General features: G+C 57.8%; 1 pseudogene; it reads right to left on the bottom strand.

Annotated features, from left to right (window-relative positions):
• Nucleotides 1-3,337: 3,337 nt before the first annotated feature.
• The window catches only part of LOC125425189, a 44,540-nt pseudogene continuing 28,404 nt past the window's right edge, over nucleotides 3,338-19,473 (bottom strand).

Genomic DNA, 19,473 nt, shown 5'->3' on the forward strand with positions numbered 1-19,473 from the left:
GGGCAATAGCGGAGCACAAAATTGGGGGCGGGGGAGGACGAGAGCTGCTCTGGTGTACCGCCCTGACCTTTTAAAAAAACTCATTTGTCACTTCCTATCTTGTCGTTTCCCTCCCAAACAGTGTGATTTTTGCACCTGCCTCACCTATCTCGGGGGTGGGGGGAGTAAGCACCGTTAGTTTTTGTGGTTGCTGTTAAAAGAAAATAGCTGTTATGTGTTCTTCATGTATTTATTCATGGGATTGTCTTTCTGAGCACCTGGCCTTTTCAAATGGCTTATTAGTGATCTCCTAGAAGAGTCGGCGGCCGCCTTGCCTACGGGCCGCCCCAGCTCAATTCCCTCTCTCTGTTTCGACGCTAGACATTGTACACTGGAGGTGATATGGACCATGAAATAGCTCGGGAATGGCTTCACTCATGCAACTTAAACTTCATTGAATGAAGCTGATATCCAATGCCATCAGCAGGAAAACAGAACTGGAACTGGCGTCTTCAACTCAGGTTAGCATCTCTTGAGGTGATCCAACGCTGTCAGAGCTGGAAGTTGTTCTACAGTGAGCGGGAGGCTATTTTCGTCCATGTTTCCATCTTGAATGACAGGAAACAGAGCTGAATGGGTGAGGGGCGGTGAACTGATTTGAACCAGTCTAGAAACATCTTTTGCATGTGGCGGACTTGTAAAGAAATCCAAAAGAACTACCGTGTTTCCCCGAAAATAAGACAGTGTCTTATATTAATTTTTGCTCCCAAAGATGCATTATGTCTTATTTTCAGGGGATGTCTTATTTTTCTGTGTTCTGTTCGTCGGGCATGCTTCCAAACAAAAACTTTGCTACGTCTTACTTTCGGGGGATGCCTTATGTTTCGCACTTCAGCAAAACCTCTACTACATCTTATTTTCAGGGAATGTCTTATATTCGGGGAAACAGGGTAGTTCGATATGCATGCAAAAATGCAAAAAATACTGAAGATTGATTTTTTTATTTTCTGCTTAGGATACGTTACTAGGTTTTCTTCCTGAGAATTTTTCAAGGTAACTTAAAGAACTCTGTTTGTATTTGCTAACGGCAGCAAGAGCAGCAGGGGCAACCACTTGGAAAGCCGAAAGATGTCCAGACACAAAAATTTGGGAGGAAGAAGAAGAGTTTGGATTTATACTCCACCCGTCTCTCCTGTAAGGAGACTCAAGGTGGCTTACAAGCTCCTTTCCCTTCCTCTCCTCACAACAGACTCCTTATGAGGCAGGTGGGGCTGAGAACTAAAGAACTGTGACTAGCCCAAGGTCACCCAGCAGGAATGTAGGAGTGCGGAAACACATCTGGTTCACCAGATAAGCCTCTGCCATGCAGGCGAAGGAGTGGGGAATCGAATCCAATTCTCCAGGTTAGAATCCACCTGGTCTTAAACACTACACCACGCTAGCTCACTGGAAAAAGCAAGAGAGTATGAAACTAATGAATCTTGTAAGCAGACAGTCCAAACATGAGTTTGACAAGAAGTGGGAACTGGATTTTGTATATGTTGCTGAACGAATTACTTAAAAAATAAATAATAATTCTAATGGAGATTAAAAGTTAGTTGCCGAGGAGTTATATGTATGTGTCATTAATATGATAGTAGTTAAGGCCTAAGCAGCAGTGGCGTAGGAGAGGTTAAGAGCTCGTGTATCTAATCTGGAGGAACCGGGTTTGATTCCCCGCTCTGCCACCTGAGCTGTGGAGGCTTATCTGGGGAATTCAGATTAGCCTGTACACTCCCACACATGCCATATGGGTGACCTTGGGCTAGTCACAGCTTCTTGGAGCTCTCTCAGCCCCACCTACCTCACAGGGTGTTTGTTGTGAGGGGGGAAGGGCAAGGAGATTGTCAGCCCCTTTGAGTCTCCTGCAGGAGAGAAAGGGGGGATATAAATCCAAACTCCTCCTCCTCCTCCTCCTCCTCCTCCTCCTCCTCCTCCTCTTCCTCTTCCTCTTCCTCTTCCTCTTCTTCTTCCTCTTCCTCTTCCTCTTCCTCTTCCTCGTAATTATTTATTTGATATATACTATTGGTATTTATGAAGCCCAGGGTAAAGCACAGGGAAACAGGATAACAACAGCAAACATGCCCCGGAACAGGATAACAAGAGCAAACATGCCCAGCCCCCAGAACAAAGACTGCATGGTGAATGCTTTTTCCGATCGTGGTTAGCGCCCCGTGCCCAATGGGCTATAGCTTTTTTAAAACACCACAGTTACAATTACCAAAAATAACAGTTTCCTAATCTGAAGCACTCACCCCATAACCTTCACAAATGAGCACAGATCCAAAGCTTAGTTTGGTTCCAGTGTTCAAATTTTGAAAAGGATAATACTAGCTTTGAGTAGACGGCGCGCAGGGCATTCCCATTTCTCTTCACAACCCTCCTGTCGAGTAGGTGAAGCAGAGAAACAGAGATCATCGATCTGACTTGTATCTGGTGACGGGAGCTTTGATTCCCATAAGTTTCTCCCCTGAAAATCTTGCTGGGCTCCCAGATACTACTGGACGTAAACCTCACAGTCAGATCAATGGACCTTTTAGCAAAGGAGTGTCTATTTTGACTTTTTTTTGTAGTCTGGCAGCTTGAATTCTTCTCACTGCAGCTGGCAGCCGCTGAACCTAAGACCTTATGCATGCTCAGTTTCTTTTTTTCTTGTCTTTTGGTTTGGAAAAAGTTTTATTGGTCAAAGGGACTTTGGGTAGATCTTTGTGCTAGCATTCCAGGGACTTAGTCCCTGCTCTGTCTGACTGCCACCCTCTTGTCTCTCTCAGAACCAGCGTGGCATAGTGGTTAAGAGCAGGTGCACTCTGATCTGGAGAACTGGGTTTGATTTCCCCCTCTGCCACTTGAACTGTGGAAGTTTATCTGGGGAACCAGATTAGCTTGTGCACTCCAACACATGCCAGCTGGGTGACCTTGGGCTAGTCACAGTTCTTTGGAGCTCTCTCAGCCCCACTCACCTCACAGGGTGTTTGTTGTGGAGGGGGGGGAAGGAAAGGAGATTGTAAGCTGAGCTCCTTTGAGTGTCCTTGCAAGAGAGAAAGGGGGGATATAAATCCAAACTGCTGCTGCTGCTCCTCGTCCTCGTCATCCGTCGTCGTCGTCGTCGTCGTCGTCCTCGACCTCGCCGCCGCCGCCGCCGCCGCCGCCGCCGTCGCCTTCTTCTTCTTCTTCTTCTTCTTCTTCTTCTTCTTCTTCTTCTTCTTCTTCTTCTTCTTCTTCTTCTTCTTCTTCTTCTTCTTCTTCTTCTTCTTCTTCTTCTTCTTCTTCTTCTTCTTCTTTTTCTTCTTCTTCTTCTTCTTCTTCTTCTTCTTCTTCTTCAGCAATGGTGAAACAGATTCCCTTTCCCAGGCTCATTACCCTTGCCAAGGACAAAGATGTTGGACAACCTGATGGCAAAGCTGTTGCCTTCTGCATTCTTCAGATGAACAAGATCAAATGAACCAGGATGTCTTCTCGTTGGTAATCACACCAATACGACCCAATTTAGCCCTACCTGTCACCATGCACAAATGACCTGATTCAAACTTAATGAAGTCTGTGATCTAACCAATCTCCACTTCAACCTGGATGGTGCCATTCACCTTGATGAGAGGGTCTGGGTAGTGGTTGGTCCTATCACCATGAGACACAAGGTGTAGGATGCCTTTGGTACCTACCAAGGTCTTCCTCACCCTGCGTAGTTTGTACGTTGCATCTTCTGGGGTGATTTGGTGAACAGCAAGCGGTCTTTGGTGTCATAAACAAGGCAGAAATGCTTGGCTGTCTTCTCCTGCTGACTACATCCAGGAAGCCAGATGGGTGGGTGATATCTGTGTGGACTTTGCTATCAATCTTGATAAGTCTCTGCAGGTGGATCTTCTTGACCTCATCACCTGTTAAGACATACTTAAGCCTGTTTCTGAGGAAGGTGGCATTCTTTGAAAATGCTGGGGGGGGGGGGAGAATTAGGACTAACAAAAGGAAACACTTCTTCACGCAACGTGTGATGGGTGTTTGGAATATGCTGCCACAGGAGGTGGTGATGGCCACTAACCTGGATGGCTTTAAAAGGGGCTCGGACAGGTTTATGGAGGAGAAGTCGATCTATGGCTACCAATCTTGATCCTCCTTGATCTGAGATTGCAAATGCCTTAGCAGACCAGGTGCTCAGGAGCAGCAGCAGCAGCAGAAGGCCATTGCGTTCCCATCCTGCATGTGAGCTCCCAAAGGCACCTGGTGGGCCACTGCGAGTAGCAGAGTGCTGGACTGGATGGACTCTGGTCTGATCCAGCAGGCTCGTTCTTATGTTCTTATGTTCTTAAGGTGACGAGTGGGAGGCACTCCCTTAGTTTGTGGGGATCTGTTGATAGGCAAGATGCAAAGACATCCATCCATCATAAATAAATAAAGCCCAAAATATTCTGAGGGACCCGTCTCATCCAGCACACTCTCTTTTCAAACTGTTACCATCTGGCAGACGATACAGGGCTCTCAGAACTAGGACAAAGAGGCTTAGAGACAGCTTCTACTCTAGAGCTGTGGCTATGCTAAACTCCGCTGCTTCATATTGATGTATTTGGGGCTGTGTAGGGATGGGTGGAGGAAGGGGAAGTGAGGATGATGTATGAGTCTGAAATTGTGTGCATCGAGGAATGCTGCTGTAAATTTCGTTGTGCATGCACAATGACAATAAAAAAAATGCTTATGCTTATGCTTATGCTTATCCAGCATCCAGTATATTGGAGCCGCCACCTGCTTCAGGTGCTTCTTGGGTCCATGAGCCACGGCCACACTTTGCCGAGGAAATTTCAGGTGCTCAATTTCAGAACGACGGTCTTTTTTCTTTGCAGGCTTATGAAATATGATTCTGGAGGATGAATGAAAGCAGCTAACTGAAATTTGTCGTGTTGCAATTTGGGGGGGGTTTCAGCCTCACAAATCCGCCATAGTCTGGGAGGAAAACTTCTTGTTTACAGGACTGGTGGAAATCTAATTCGGACACTTTCTGGGGAATTCACCCCTGAAAACTCTCAGGCAGGGGCTGATAAACCCTATGTCGTAATTGGCAACCCCCCGTTACAAAGGGGCCAAGGATGCTTTTTAAAAAAATTTGCTCGACAGGTTGCTCAGGCGTAAAGAGCGGCGTTCCTCCAGCAGGTAATTTGATTGCAATGTCAGCTGTCTGGGCCTTTCCACTTTTTCATCTTTCAGTGTTACAGACCGCGGCTATCCCTGCCAAGTACCTGGCTGAGCAGAGGACTTGTAGCAGGGGTCTCTGCTCAATCAATACTGTTCGACTTGAAAGCCCTAGAAGCAAAATTGTCCAGTGTTTATGAAAAAAATGTTCATGCATTACAGTCTTTCTCCCATAACTGAGGAACTTGTTAAAAAAACAGAAAAGGATTATGAACACAAACATGTAAATGCAGACTGCTCCTGGCCCAAATGAACTCAAGAGTGGAAAACGTGCATGAAGGAAACACAGCAGCCTGCAATAAGGGGAAATGGGAAGAAATCCACCATTAGTTCCACCCGCTTCTTCTCTATTCCATCACCAGCTCTGCTGATCTTCTGAAAGGATTTTGGGGACAATAAGCAGGGGAAAGTCCTTCCATAAGGATAGCGAGGATGGTGTAGTGGTTAAGACTGGCAGGTTCTAATCTGAAGAACCAGGGTTGAGTCTCTCCTCCTCCACAAAGAATCATAAAGTTGGAAGAGACCCCCAAGGACCACCAACCCCCTGCCAGGCAGGAACATACAATCACATGAATGGTGGACTCTAATCTGGAGAACCAGGTTCAAATCTCCACTCCTCCACATGACTTTGTGGAGTGACCTTGGGCTAGTCACAGTTCTCTCAGAACTCTCTCAGCTCCACCTACCTCACAGAGCCCTTCGGGGATTGGGCGGTATATAAGCCCAATAAGTAAGTAAGTAAGTAAGTAAGTAAGTAAGTAAGTAAGTAAGTAAGTAAGTAAGTAAGTAAGTAAGTAAGTAAGTAAGTAAGTAAAAGTACCTGTTGTGAAGAAGGGAAGGTGATTGCAAGCCACTTTGAGGTTTTTTGAAAATCTCTAAAAAAAGTCAGTCTTTTAAAAAATCCTGGCTTTCAGCAGCTTGCGAGAGAACGGATGGACAGGAGGCACGATATTTGCTCCTGTTTTTCTTTAAAAAATTGTGGCTTGCATCTGCATAGCTACACAGATGCAGATGGTCATATCGTGGGACATCGGCATGGCTGCGGGGTTTATTTGTGCATGCTTGTGTAGCTACGCATACGTAGGAAGTAATTAAAAGAAATAGCCACATCTCCGTGCAAAGGCACACGGATTGTTTCCATGGGCTCCAATCGCTGCCTGCACAGATGCATGTAAACACAAAAACAGGAAAATAGGTTACTTGGAGACAGCAGTGGCATAGTGGTTAAGAGCAGGTGCACTCTAATCTGAAGAACCAGGTTTGATTCCCCGCTCTGCCACTTAAGTTGTGGAGACTTATCTGGGGAACCAGATTAGTCTGTGCACTCCAACATACCAGCATGCCAGCTGGGTGACCTTGGGCTAGTCACATCTTCTTGGAGGTCTCTCAGCCCCACCCACCTCACAGGGTGTTTGTTGGGGGGGGGGAAGGGAAAGGAGATTGTAAGCCCCTTTGAGTCTCTTTACAGGAGAGAAAGGGGGATATAAATCCAAACTCTTCTCTCTTCTGTAATCTAAAGGGAGAGGCACATTCGCTTTTCCACCTTTGCAAGATCCATCAAGTGCTAGCAAGATACACCTCTTCTTTATTTCTCAGTCAGCTCCTTGCTGGGATCAGCATCTGCACTTTTCAGATGTGCTGGATAGTCCCCGTCACCTCCTGTTACCGTTCCAGAGACAGCAACACTAGGCAAAAACAAGGGAGCAACGGGACACAGCTGCGGATGAACTTGGAAGACGATTCAAGTGATATCCTTGTGCGGAGAACCATTTTCTTTTCATTGCCGACACTGTCCTATTTCCCTTCATTTACCTGGGCCTGAACTTTGGCTCGAATACCATCTGTCATTCCACATAAGTGGCCAATTACAGCTCCGCTCAGCAAAAAGGGCTCTTTGTGTCTGATTCCTCTTGAACTCGTGTGCGGTCTGCGTGACGTTTTTTTGTGTCTGTGTGCTTTCGCTAGGAGTTATTGCCCCTTTTAATGGCCGCTTCGAACCAAATCGACTTAAGTGCCGTGGAGGGCCGTATCAGCGTCCGGAAGATAATAAGCCCAGGTTTGTCCTCAAACCTGGAAAACTCATTGTGTTTGGTCCTTGCCGTTCCACAAATTACACAGGCTCCCCAGTTCTCCTCTGCCTCCCTCTTAGCGGCTACAAATGAGATGAGAAGCCAGCAAGCCGTGATTAGATCTCTCCTCTTTCTATCTCCAGGCTGGTAACATTATTAAGGCTCTAATTATGTCAGTTGGGCCATCAGGGGCTCATTCTGTGGCTCGCCTTCCTGTGTGATCTATGCAACCCTCTGTCAACAATGCCCTTCTACAGCTTACATAAGGGCAAACTTGTCCTTTGTGGCCCATGGCAATAAACGGACATCGTTTTGACATAAACAAATTTCACAATCCTGATGAAGAGAGCTATGACTCTGGAAAGCTTATACCTCCCCCCCCCCCACAAAAAATTGTGTTGGTCTTTACGGTGCTACTGGATTTGAATCGAGCTGTTTGAATGCAGAACCAAGATGCCACCCTCTGAAACTATTTTTACAATCCTGTGGGAAGGGATTTCATTCTTCTGAAACAAGATGATTAGAAGAGGGCAAGATAGAAGTTTATAAGATTGTGCCTGGGATGGAGGAAATTGATAGAGAGTTCTTCACAACTGGTCTCCGTTCCTGAAATATATGAAAATTAGAAAAGAATGTAAAGCTATTATGAGTTGTTGTGTTATTTAAAACAAAGGCAAGGACTAAATACATAAAGACTATTCATTTTTTTAAAAATGTAAATATATGTAAGAACTTAAATGTAAATATAAATTTGTGTTGGATTATGTATAGAAATATGACGAAGTTAAGAAAAGAAGTAAGTCTTACGTAAAGTAAAGTAAAAAATCTTATATTCTAGAAATGAAGCTAGTAGGAAGTCAGAATAAGATACTGCTTAAATAATATGAAATAGAGGTAGCGAATAGAAATTTAGCAGAATAGTGAGGAAGATATGTTATATAATGATTTACAAGATGATGCGTAATGTTAGTTAATGTAAAAAGGAATTAGGAATAAGATGAGGAAGTAGATATGATTTAACAGAAAGGCATTAGTAATATTTTAATAGCACTGAAACAATGTATGTTTGATCTATGTTGATGTATCAATAAATTTTTTTTTAAAAAAAGATAGAGAGTTCTTCACTTCTCCCTGTACTGTGACACTGGAACTCAGGGGCACTCGGACCCCTTCCCAAACAGCAAATGTATCAGCTTGCAATTGGGATAAGAAAGAGAAGATGAAAAAGTTTGGATTCATACACCCCCCTCCCCCTTGTCTCTCCTGTAAGGAGAGTGGGGCTGAGAGAGCTTGCTTGATTTTCTTTATTCTTCAGATTCTGTCATCAAAATGGGGAAGTTCATAATCAATTAGGAAATGTATATTGTCATGGATTGTGAAAATGACTATCATGTATAGATGGTTTTCATTTTGAGTGTTTTAATTACTTTATAATGGGAATATATTAAAAGTTTGTACTATTGTACTAACAAGGCATTACAAATCAATGAAAAGCATTTTCATTGCATTTTCATTCATGGGGTAGAAAATGTTGACAGAGAGAAATTTTTCTCTCTTTCTCACAATATTAGAACCAGGGGGCATTCATTGAAAATGCTGGGAGGAAGAATTAGGACTAATAAAAGGAAACACTTCTTCACACAACGTGTGATTGGTGTTTGGAATATGCTGCCACAGGAGGTGGTGATGGCCACTAACCTGGATAGCTTTAAAAAGGGCTTGGACAGATTGATGGAAGAGAAGTCGATCTATGGCTACCAATCTTGATCCTCCTTGATCTGAGATTGCAATTGCCTTAGCAGACCAGGTGCTCAGGAGCAGCAGCAGCAGAAGGCCATTGCTTTCATATCCTGCATGTGAGCTCCCAAAGGCACCTGGTGGGCCACTGCGAGTAGCAGAGAGCTGGACTAGATGGACTCTGGTCTGATCCAGCAGGCTACTTCTTATGTTCTTATGTTCTTATTTTTTATTGATTTAATGCAAAGTCTTGAGATATATTACAGGTTCAAATCTGGGTATAAGTTAGAGGTAAGCCAAATAACGCTGAGTTTGACGATAATACTGTTCCAGTAGGTCCCAATGAGAAGTCAAATAATATAAGAAGAGAAATTAACTGTTGAAGACATTTAGTGTAATTTGATATATTTGTTGTATGTATTAATGTAATCTTATATCACCTTTGCAACTTTGGAAATGCTTTTAAGGAAAAAGTGAACTAATAAACTTTATTTTTGGAAAATAATAATTAAAAAATTTAAAAAGCATTTTCAAAATATCTGCTCTAGCTAGAATGTCTTTCAAAGAATCAAGCTTGTTAATATAAGAGCAAGGTTTGAGTCCAGTAGCACCTTACAGATCAACATGATCCCAAGGGTATAAGCTTTCAAGAGTCTCCTTCTGTCCCCAGATCTCTTGGCTTCCCTACCCTGACTTGGTAACCCTTGTTAGTGCTGAAGGTGGAGGAAGAAGAAATTTCAGTTTCCTCTTATTGCAGGGGCAGCCTTGATATTATGTACAATCGGGAGAAGTTCGCAAGCCATCCAGACAAACTCGGTTCGCGCGAACAGGCCCCGAACAGATCTGTGCGCATCCCGAGATGGGGGCTGTAGCAGAAGCGGCAGACGGAGTTTCTGAATGCAGAGCGGCCTCTAAAGAATTCTCCGAATGTCCTCAAATGTCTCAGGGGAAAGAAGGGAAATGTTAGAGGCAAGGAAGCTGCACGTAGCAGATCCCGGGAGGCCCCAAACGTTGGCAGTGAAGAGGAAGCGAATTAATTGACAAGCATCACAGACGTGGCACACACACACCTAGGAGAGTCGAGTCAAGGGCCCAAAGATGGTGCCCATCCCTGAGGCACCGTGTGTTGTGAACAGCCCAGGTTCCATTCGTCGACACTTAGCCAACAACTGGAGTGGTTCTGAGTGTTCGGTAAGAGCTAGGAAAGCTTCTGGTTTGAACTTTCTTTCTGGCAGAAGCTTGACAGCCCATTGAGTAAGTAGAGTAAAAATGAACAAGCGTTTTGTGTCAGCTTTGCCCACCAGGGTACACCGTGCAGTACAAGGGCAGGTTAGAAGGGAGGGGTGTTGGGGTGGCCATAGTCCATAAAAAGGCCCATGCCCCTTCTGCTTCTGGAAGAGCCAGCATGATATAGTGGTTAAGAGCAGGTGGATTCTAATCTGGAGCACCAGGTTCGATTCCCCACTCCTCCACCTGAGTGGCGGAGGCTTATCTGGTGAACCAGATGTGTTTCCGCATTCCTACATTCCTACTGGGTGACCTTGGGAAAGTCACTGTTCTTCGGAACTCTCTCAGCCCCACCTACCTCACAAGGTGTCTGTTGTGGGGAGAGGAAGGGAAAGGAGTTTGTAAGCCACCTTGAGTCTCCTTACAGGTGAGAAAGGTGGGGTATAAATCCAAACTCTTCTTCTTCTGCACTTGGAATCGAGGGCCTGTTCCTGTTCCTGGACCAGAGAGATAGGACAGGGATGCTGTTGTTGTATCATCCACCCCGCTGCCCCAAAGCATCATACGAACATAAGAACATAAGAACAAGCCAGCTGGATCAGACCAGAGTCCATCTAGTCCAGCTCTCTGCTACTCGCAGTGGCCCACCAGGTGCCTTTGGGAGCTCACATGCAGGAGGTGAAAGCAATGGCCTTCTGCGGCTGTTGCTCCCGAGCACCTGGACTGTTAAGGCATTTGCAATCTGAGATCAAGGAGGATCAAGATTGGTAGCCATAAATCGACTTCTCCTCCATAAATCTGTCCAAGCCCCTTTTAAAGCTATCCAGGTTAGTGGCCATCACCCCCTCCTGTGGCAGCATATTCCAAACACCAATCACACGTTGCGTGAAGAAGTGTTTCCTTTTATTAGTCCTAATTCTTCCCCCCAGCATTTTCAATGTATGCCCCCTGGTTCTAGTATTGTGAGAATCCCTGTCTGAGCTGATGGACACAATCTCTGAGTTGGTGTTGCAGGCCCCGAGTACAGTTGTGTTGAAGGACCTCAGTGTCCACATGGGGAACACCTCTTGCAGATTGGCTCAAGGCCTTATGGCTGCCATGATAACCATGGGAATGTCTCAATATGTACACTGCCTAACACACAGAGCAGGACATCCCCTCGATGTGTTTTTTGTTATGGAACGGTTAGGGGTGATCCACTGGTGGGGGATTGCAAAGGGTGCCCATAATCATAAACAGACCACTACCTGGTAACTTTGGGACTGTGGATCTCACCCCACAGCTGTCGGGCTGTAGAACCTAGCGTTGTGGTGTCTGCTCCTGGAGGAAGATGGAATCTGAAGAATTCTTAAGGGATCTGGTGGATTTTCCAGCTAGTCTGTCTGTTGCTCCTGCAAAAGTGATATAAGATTACATTAATACATACAACAAATATATCAAATTACACTAAATGTCTTCAACAGTTAACTTCTCTACTTATATTATTTGACTTCTCATTCAGACATACTGAAACAGTATTATCGTCAAACTCAGCGTTATTTGGCTAACCTCTTACTTATACCCAGATTTGAATAGAACCTGCAATATATCTCAAGACTTTGCTTTAAATCTGTATGGCCGTGTTCTAGCAGCATTCTCTCCTGACGTTTCGCCTGCATCTGTGGCTGGCATCTTCCGAGGATCTGATGGTAGGAATGGAAAGCAAGTGGAGTATATATACTGTGAGGTCAAAAGGTGAGGCCATCTGAATAGAACTTTGAATCTATTCAGATGGCCTCACCTTTTCACCCCACAGCATATATACACTCCACTTCTTTCCATTCCTACCATCAGATCCTCTGAAGATGCCAGCCACGGATGCAGGCGAAACGTCAGGAGAGAATGCTGCTAGAACACGGCCATACAGCCGGGAAACCACACAGCACCCCAGTGATTCTGGCCGTGAAAGCCTTCGACAATACACCTACTAGATTGCCTATGGCGGTAGGGGAAATTACCCAGAATAGAACATTTTCCTGTGAAAAGTCCTCTCACTGGACGTGGCTTCACCGGGTGACAGTTTGCTGAGGAAAGCAATTTGGTTTCCTCCTGAGAAAGTTCAGTTTGCCCTACACAGTGCCAAGAGCCTCCGTAGCTCGGTGTTCAACCTAACCTCAATTTCCCGGCCCCTGACTCTTCCTTGCAATAACAAATGATTTGTTGCAGAGGAGGCGGAGAGTGTCCTCAAGACCACGCCATCTGTCTGCATTACCCCAGACATGTAGTTTACACTTGCTCATTACTGACTCAGTGTTATATATGGTCAGAGTTGGGAAGATGTACCAGTTTAAAATAGTCAACGATACAGGTGGGGGCTGTGAACATCTTCTCTCACTGGCTGTTTTCATCCAATCCCAGGGACCTCTTTAGGGCTGCCAGTTCTGGGCTGGGAAATACCCAGAGATTTGGAGGGGTGGGGCTTGAGAAGAAGAAGAAGAAGAAGAAGAAGAAGAAGAAGAAGAAGAAGAAGAAGAAGAAGAAGAAGAAGAAGAAGCAGAAGAAGAAGAAGAAGAAGAAGAAGAAGAAGAAGAAGAAGAAGAAGAGGAGGAGGAGGAGGAGGAGGAGGAGGAGGAGGAGGAGGAGGAGGAGGAGGAGTTTGGATTTATATCCCCCCCACCCCCCCCCCCCCCCACCCCCCCCCCCCCCCACCCCCCCCCCCCCCCACCCCCCCCCCCCCCCACCCCCCCCCCCCCCCACCCCCCCCCCCCCCCACCCCCCCCCCCCCCCACCCCCCCCCCCCCCCACCCCCCCCCCCCCCCACCCCCCCCCCCCCCCACCCCCCCCCCCCCCCACCCCCCCCCCCCCCCACCCCCCCCCCCCCCCACCCCCCCCCCCCCCCACCCCCCCCCCCCCCCACCCCCCCCCCCCCCCACCCCCCCCCCCCCCCACCCCCCCCCCCCCCCACCCCCCCCCCCCCCCACCCCCCCCCCCCCCCACCCCCCCCCCCCCCCACCCCCCCCCCCCCCCACCCCCCCCCCCCCCCACCCCCCCCCCCCCCCACCCCCCCCCCCCCCCACCCCCCCCCCCCCCCACCCCCCCCCCCCCCCACCCCCCCCCCCCCCCACCCCCCCCCCCCCCCACCCCCCCCCCCCCCCACCCCCCCCCCCCCCCACCCCCCCCCCCCCCCACCCCCCCCCCCCCCCACCCCCCCCCCCCCCCACCCCCCCCCCCCCCCACCCCCCCCCCCCCCCACCCCCCCCCCCCCCCACCCCCCCCCCCCCCCACCCCCCCCCCCCCCCACCCCCCCCCCCCCCCACCCCCCCCCCCCCCCACCCCCCCCCCCCCCCACCCCCCCCCCCCCCCACCCCCCCCCCCCCCCACCCCCCCCCCCCCCCACCCCCCCCCCCCCCCACCCCCCCCCCCCCCCACCCCCCCCCCCCCCCACCCCCCCCCCCCCCCACCCCCCCCCCCCCCCACCCCCCCCCCCCCCCACCCCCCCCCCCCCCCACCCCCCCCCCCCCCCACCCCCCCCCCCCCCCACCCCCCCCCCCCCCCACCCCCCCCCCCCCCCACCCCCCCCCCCCCCCACCCCCCCCCCCCCCCACCCCCCCCCCCCCCCACCCCCCCCCCCCCCCACCCCCCCCCCCCCCCACCCCCCCCCCCCCCCACCCCCCCCCCCCCCCACCCCCCCCCCCCCCCACCCCCCCCCCCCCCCACCCCCCCCCCCCCCCACCCCCCCCCCCCCCCACCCCCCCCCCCCCCCACCCCCCCCCCCCCCCACCCCCCCCCCCCCCCACCCCCCCCCCCCCCCACCCCCCCCCCCCCCCACCCCCCCCCCCCCCCACCCCCCCCCCCCCCCACCCCCCCCCCCCCCCACCCCCCCCCCCCCCCACCCCCCCCCCCCCCCACCCCCCCCCCCCCCCACCCCCCCCCCCCCCCACCCCCCCCCCCCCCCACCCCCCCCCCCCCCCACCCCCCCCCCCCCCCACCCCCCCCCCCCCCCACCCCCCCCCCCCCCCACCCCCCCCCCCCCCCACCCCCCCCCCCCCCCACCCCCCCCCCCCCCCACCCCCCCCCCCCCCCACCCCCCCCCCCCCCCACCCCCCCCCCCCCCCACCCCCCCCCCCCCCCACCCCCCCCCCCCCCCACCCCCCCCCCCCCCCACCCCCCCCCCCCCCCACCCCCCCCCCCCCCCACCCCCCCCCCCCCCCACCCCCCCCCCCCCCCACCCCCCCCCCCCCCCACCCCCCCCCCCCCCCACCCCCCCCCCCCCCCACCCCCCCCCCCCCCCACCCCCCCCCCCCCCCACCCCCCCCCCCCCCCACCCCCCCCCCCCCCCACCCCCCCCCCCCCCCACCCCCCCCCCCCCCCACCCCCCCCCCCCCCCACCCCCCCCCCCCCCCACCCCCCCCCCCCCCCACCCCCCCCCCCCCCCACCCCCCCCCCCCCCCACCCCCCCCCCCCCCCACCCCCCCCCCCCCCCACCCCCCCCCCCCCCCACCCCCCCCCCCCCCCACCCCCCCCCCCCCCCACCCCCCCCCCCCCCCACCCCCCCCCCCCCCCACCCCCCCCCCCCCCCACCCCCCCCCCCCCCCACCCCCCCCCCCCCCCACCCCCCCCCCCCCCCACCCCCCCCCCCCCCCACCCCCCCCCCCCCCCACCCCCCCCCCCCCCCACCCCCCCCCCCCCCCACCCCCCCCCCCCCCCACCCCCCCCCCCCCCCACCCCCCCCCCCCCCCACCCCCCCCCCCCCCCACCCCCCCCCCCCCCCACCCCCCCCCCCCCCCACCCCCCCCCCCCCCCACCCCCCCCCCCCCCCACCCCCCCCCCCCCCCACCCCCCCCCCCCCCCACCCCCCCCCCCCCCCACCCCCCCCCCCCCCCACCCCCCCCCCCCCCCACCCCCCCCCCCCCCCACCCCCCCCCCCCCCCACCCCCCCCCCCCCCCACCCCCCCCCCCCCCCACCCCCCCCCCCCCCCACCCCCCCCCCCCCCCACCCCCCCCCCCCCCCACCCCCCCCCCCCCCCACCCCCCCCCCCCCCCACCCCCCCCCCCCCCCACCCCCCCCCCCCCCCACCCCCCCCCCCCCCCACCCCCCCCCCCCCCCACCCCCCCCCCCCCCCACCCCCCCCCCCCCCCACCCCCCCCCCCCCCCACCCCCCCCCCCCCCCACCCCCCCCCCCCCCCACCCCCCCCCCCCCCCACCCCCCCCCCCCCCCACCCCCCCCCCCCCCCACCCCCCCCCCCCCCCACCCCCCCCCCCCCCCACCCCCCCCCCCCCCCACCCCCCCCCCCCCCCACCCCCCCCCCCCCCCACCCCCCCCCCCCCCCACCCCCCCCCCCCCCCACCCCCCCCCCCCCCCACCCCCCCCCCCCCCCACCCCCCCCCCCCCCCACCCCCCCCCCCCCCCACCCCCCCCCCCCCCCACCCCCCCCCCCCCCCACCCCCCCCCCCCCCCACCCCCCCCCCCCCCCACCCCCCCCCCCCCCCACCCCCCCCCCCCCCCACCCCCCCCCCCCCCCACCCCCCCCCCCCCCCACCCCCCCCCCCCCCCACCCCCCCCCCCCCCCACCCCCCCCCCCCCCCACCCCCCCCCCCCCCCACCCCCCCCCCCCCCCACCCCCCCCCCCCCCCACCCCCCCCCCCCCCCACCCCCCCCCCCCCCCACCCCCCCCCCCCCCCACCCCCCCCCCCCCCCACCCCCCCCCCCCCCCACCCCCCCCCCCCCCCACCCCCCCCCCCCCCCACCCCCCCCCCCCCCCACCCCCCCCCCCCCCCACCCCCCCCCCCCCCCACCCCCCCCCCCCCCCACCCCCCCCCCCCCCCACCCCCCCCCCCCCCCACCCCCCCCCCCCCCCACCCCCCCCCCCCCCCACCCCCCCCCCCCCCCACCCCCCCCCCCCCCCACCCCCCCCCCCCCCCACCCCCCCCCCCCCCCACCCCCCCCCCCCCCCACCCCCCCCCCCCCCCACCCCCCCCCCCCCCCACCCCCCCCCCCCCCCACCCCCCCCCCCCCCCACCCCCCCCCCCCCCCACCCCCCCCCCCCCCCACCCCCCCCCCCCCCCACCCCCCCCCCCCCCCACCCCCCCCCCCCCCCACCCCCCCCCCCCCCCACCCCCCCCCCCCCCCACCCCCCCCCCCCCCCACCCCCCCCCCCCCCCACCCCCCCCCCCCCCCACCCCCCCCCCCCCCCACCCCCCCCCCCCCCCACCCCCCCCCCCCCCCACCCCCCCCCCCCCCCACCCCCCCCCCCCCCCACCCCCCCCCCCCCCCACCCCCCCCCCCCCCCACCCCCCCCCCCCCCCACCCCCCCCCCCCCCCACCCCCCCCCCCCCCCACCCCCCCCCCCCCCCACCCCCCCCCCCCCCCACCCCCCCCCCCCCCCACCCCCCCCCCCCCCCACCCCCCCCCCCCCCCACCCCCCCCCCCCCCCACCCCCCCCCCCCCCCACCCCCCCCCCCCCCCACCCCCCCCCCCCCCCACCCCCCCCCCCCCCCACCCCCCCCCCCCCCCACCCCCCCCCCCCCCCACCCCCCCCCCCCCCCACCCCCCCCCCCCCCCACCCCCCCCCCCCCCCACCCCCCCCCCCCCCCACCCCCCCCCCCCCCCACCCCCCCCCCCCCCCACCCCCCCCCCCCCCCACCCCCCCCCCCCCCCACCCCCCCCCCCCCCCACCCCCCCCCCCCCCCACCCCCCCCCCCCCCCACCCCCCCCCCCCCCCACCCCCCCCCCCCCCCACCCCCCCCCCCCCCCACCCCCCCCCCCCCCCACCCCCCCCCCCCCCCACCCCCCCCCCCCCCCACCCCCCCCCCCCCCCACCCCCCCCCCCCCCCACCCCCCCCCCCCCCCACCCCCCCCCCCCCCCACCCCCCCCCCCCCCCACCCCCCCCCCCCCCCACCCCCCCCCCCCCCCACCCCCCCCCCCCCCCACCCCCCCCCCCCCCCACCCCCCCCCCCCCCCACCCCCCCCCCCCCCCACCCCCCCCCCCCCCCACCCCCCCCCCCCCCCACCCCCCCCCCCCCCCACCCCCCCCCCCCCCCACCCCCCCCCCCCCCCACCCCCCCCCCCCCCCACCCCCCCCCCCCCCCACCCCCCCCCCCCCCCACCCCCCCCCCCCCCCACCCCCCCCCCCCCCCACCCCCCCCCCCCCCCACCCCCCCCCCCCCCCACCCCCCCCCCCCCCCACCCCCCCCCCCCCCCACCCCCCCCCCCCCCCACCCCCCCCCCCCCCCACCCCCCCCCCCCCCCACCCCCCCCCCCCCCCACCCCCCCCCCCCCCCACCCCCCCCCCCCCCCACCCCCCCCCCCCCCCACCCCCCCCCCCCCCCACCCCCCCCCCCCCCCACCCCCCCCCCCCCCCACCCCCCCCCCCCCCCACCCCCCCCCCCCCCCACCCCCCCCCCCCCCCACCCCCCCCCCCCCCCACCCCCCCCCCCCCCCACCCCCCCCCCCCCCCACCCCCCCCCCCCCCCACCCCCCCCCCCCCCCACCCCCCCCCCCCCCCACCCCCCCCCCCCCCCACCCCCCCCCCCCCCCACCCCCCCCCCCCCCCACCCCCCCCCCCCCCCACCCCCCCCCCCCCCCACCCCCCCCCCCCCCCACCCCCCCCCCCCCCCACCCCCCCCCCCCCCCACCCCCCCCCCCCCCCACCCCCCCCCCCCCCCACCCCACAATTGACCATGCTGGCAGGGGCTGATGGGAATTGTAGTCCATGACAACTGGAGTGCCAAAGGTTTGCCACCACGGGCCTAGAGCATCCCAGGCAAGAGTTCGTTCAGCTGCTGCTTAATAACTGTGGTATGGATTTTGTGGCTTTCTTTGGTCTGTTAGTAGAGCCAAACTAGTCTGTCTGGCTAGTGCAGTGGTGGCAAACCAATTGGCCATGCTGGAAGGGGCTGATGGGAATTGTAGTCCATAACATCTGGAGTGCCAAAGGTTTGCCACCACGGGGCTAGTGGCATTTAGCCATTGGGCTGGGGAACATTGAACAGGGTCATGAAGGATGGCTTCGCTACACGATCCAAAGGGGAGGTCCCTTAAGGGCCTCATGGCAAGAGGTCTGGCAGACAACGCCTGAGTCAGTATGCTGACTACCCTTCCAAGAGGCTGATGGCAGGCATGGCTAATGGTGTCCACTTCTTGCTTTATAACAAGTTATCTTTTCTTTATTTCCCCCGAACAGGTTGGCTGGAGGATTCACTGGTAGCGATGACTTCCAACTTCCAGATGGAGGGCAACCAAGCAATGACTTCCAACTTCCAGATGGAGAGCAACGAGGATGATTGAAGGATTGGAGCACCTTCCTTATGAGGAGAGGCTGCAGCGTTTGGGACTCTTTAGTTTGGAGAGGAGACGTCTGAGGGGGGATATGATTGGAGTCTATAAAATTATGCCTGGGGTAGAAAATGTTGACACAGAGCAATTTTTCTCTCTTTCTCACAATACTAGAACCAGGGGCATTCATTGAAAATGCTGGGGGGAAGAATTAGGACTAATAAAAGGAAACACTTTTTCACACAACGTGTGATTGGTGTTTGGAATATGCTGTCACAGGAGGTAGTGATGGCCACTAACCTGGATAGCTTTAAAAGGGGCTTGGACAGATTTATGGAGGAGAAGTCGATCTCTGGCTACCAATCTTGATCCTCTTTGATCTGAGATTGCAAATGCCTTAGCAGACCAGGTGCTTGGGAGCAACAGCTGCAGAAGGCCGTTGCTTTCACATCCTGCACGTGAGCTCCCAAAGGCACCTGGTGGGCCACTGTGAGTAGCAGAGAGCTGGACTAGATGGACTCTGGTCTGATCCAGCAGGCTAGTTCTTATGTTCTTATGTTCTTATGATGACAGGCATGGCTAATGGTGTCCACTTCTTGCTTTATAACAAGTTATCTTTTCTTTATTTCCCCCAACAGGTTGGCTGGAGGATTCACTGGTAGCGATGACTTCCAACTTCCAGATGGAGGGCAACCAAAACGGTAAAAGGTCTGCAATCCATGCCTTACGAGGATAGACTTAGGGAGTTGGGGATGTTTACTTTGATGAAGAGAAGGTTAAGAGGTGACATTTGTTTAGATCTCTGCAGGGATGTCATGTTGGTGAGGGAGCAAGCTCTTTTTCTGCGGCTCCAGAGATTAGGACCAGGAGTAATGGGTCCAAGGTGAAAAAAAAGAGATTCTACCTAAACATCAGGAATAACATCCTGACTGTAAGGGCTGTTCGACAGTGGAATTCACTCCCTCGCAGTGTGGTAGAATCTCCTTCT

Source organism: Sphaerodactylus townsendi, unplaced genomic scaffold (assembly GCF_021028975.2).
Source record: "Sphaerodactylus townsendi isolate TG3544 unplaced genomic scaffold, MPM_Stown_v2.3 scaffold_20, whole genome shotgun sequence".
In the NCBI taxonomy this organism is placed as follows: Eukaryota; Metazoa; Chordata; class Lepidosauria; order Squamata; family Sphaerodactylidae; genus Sphaerodactylus; species Sphaerodactylus townsendi.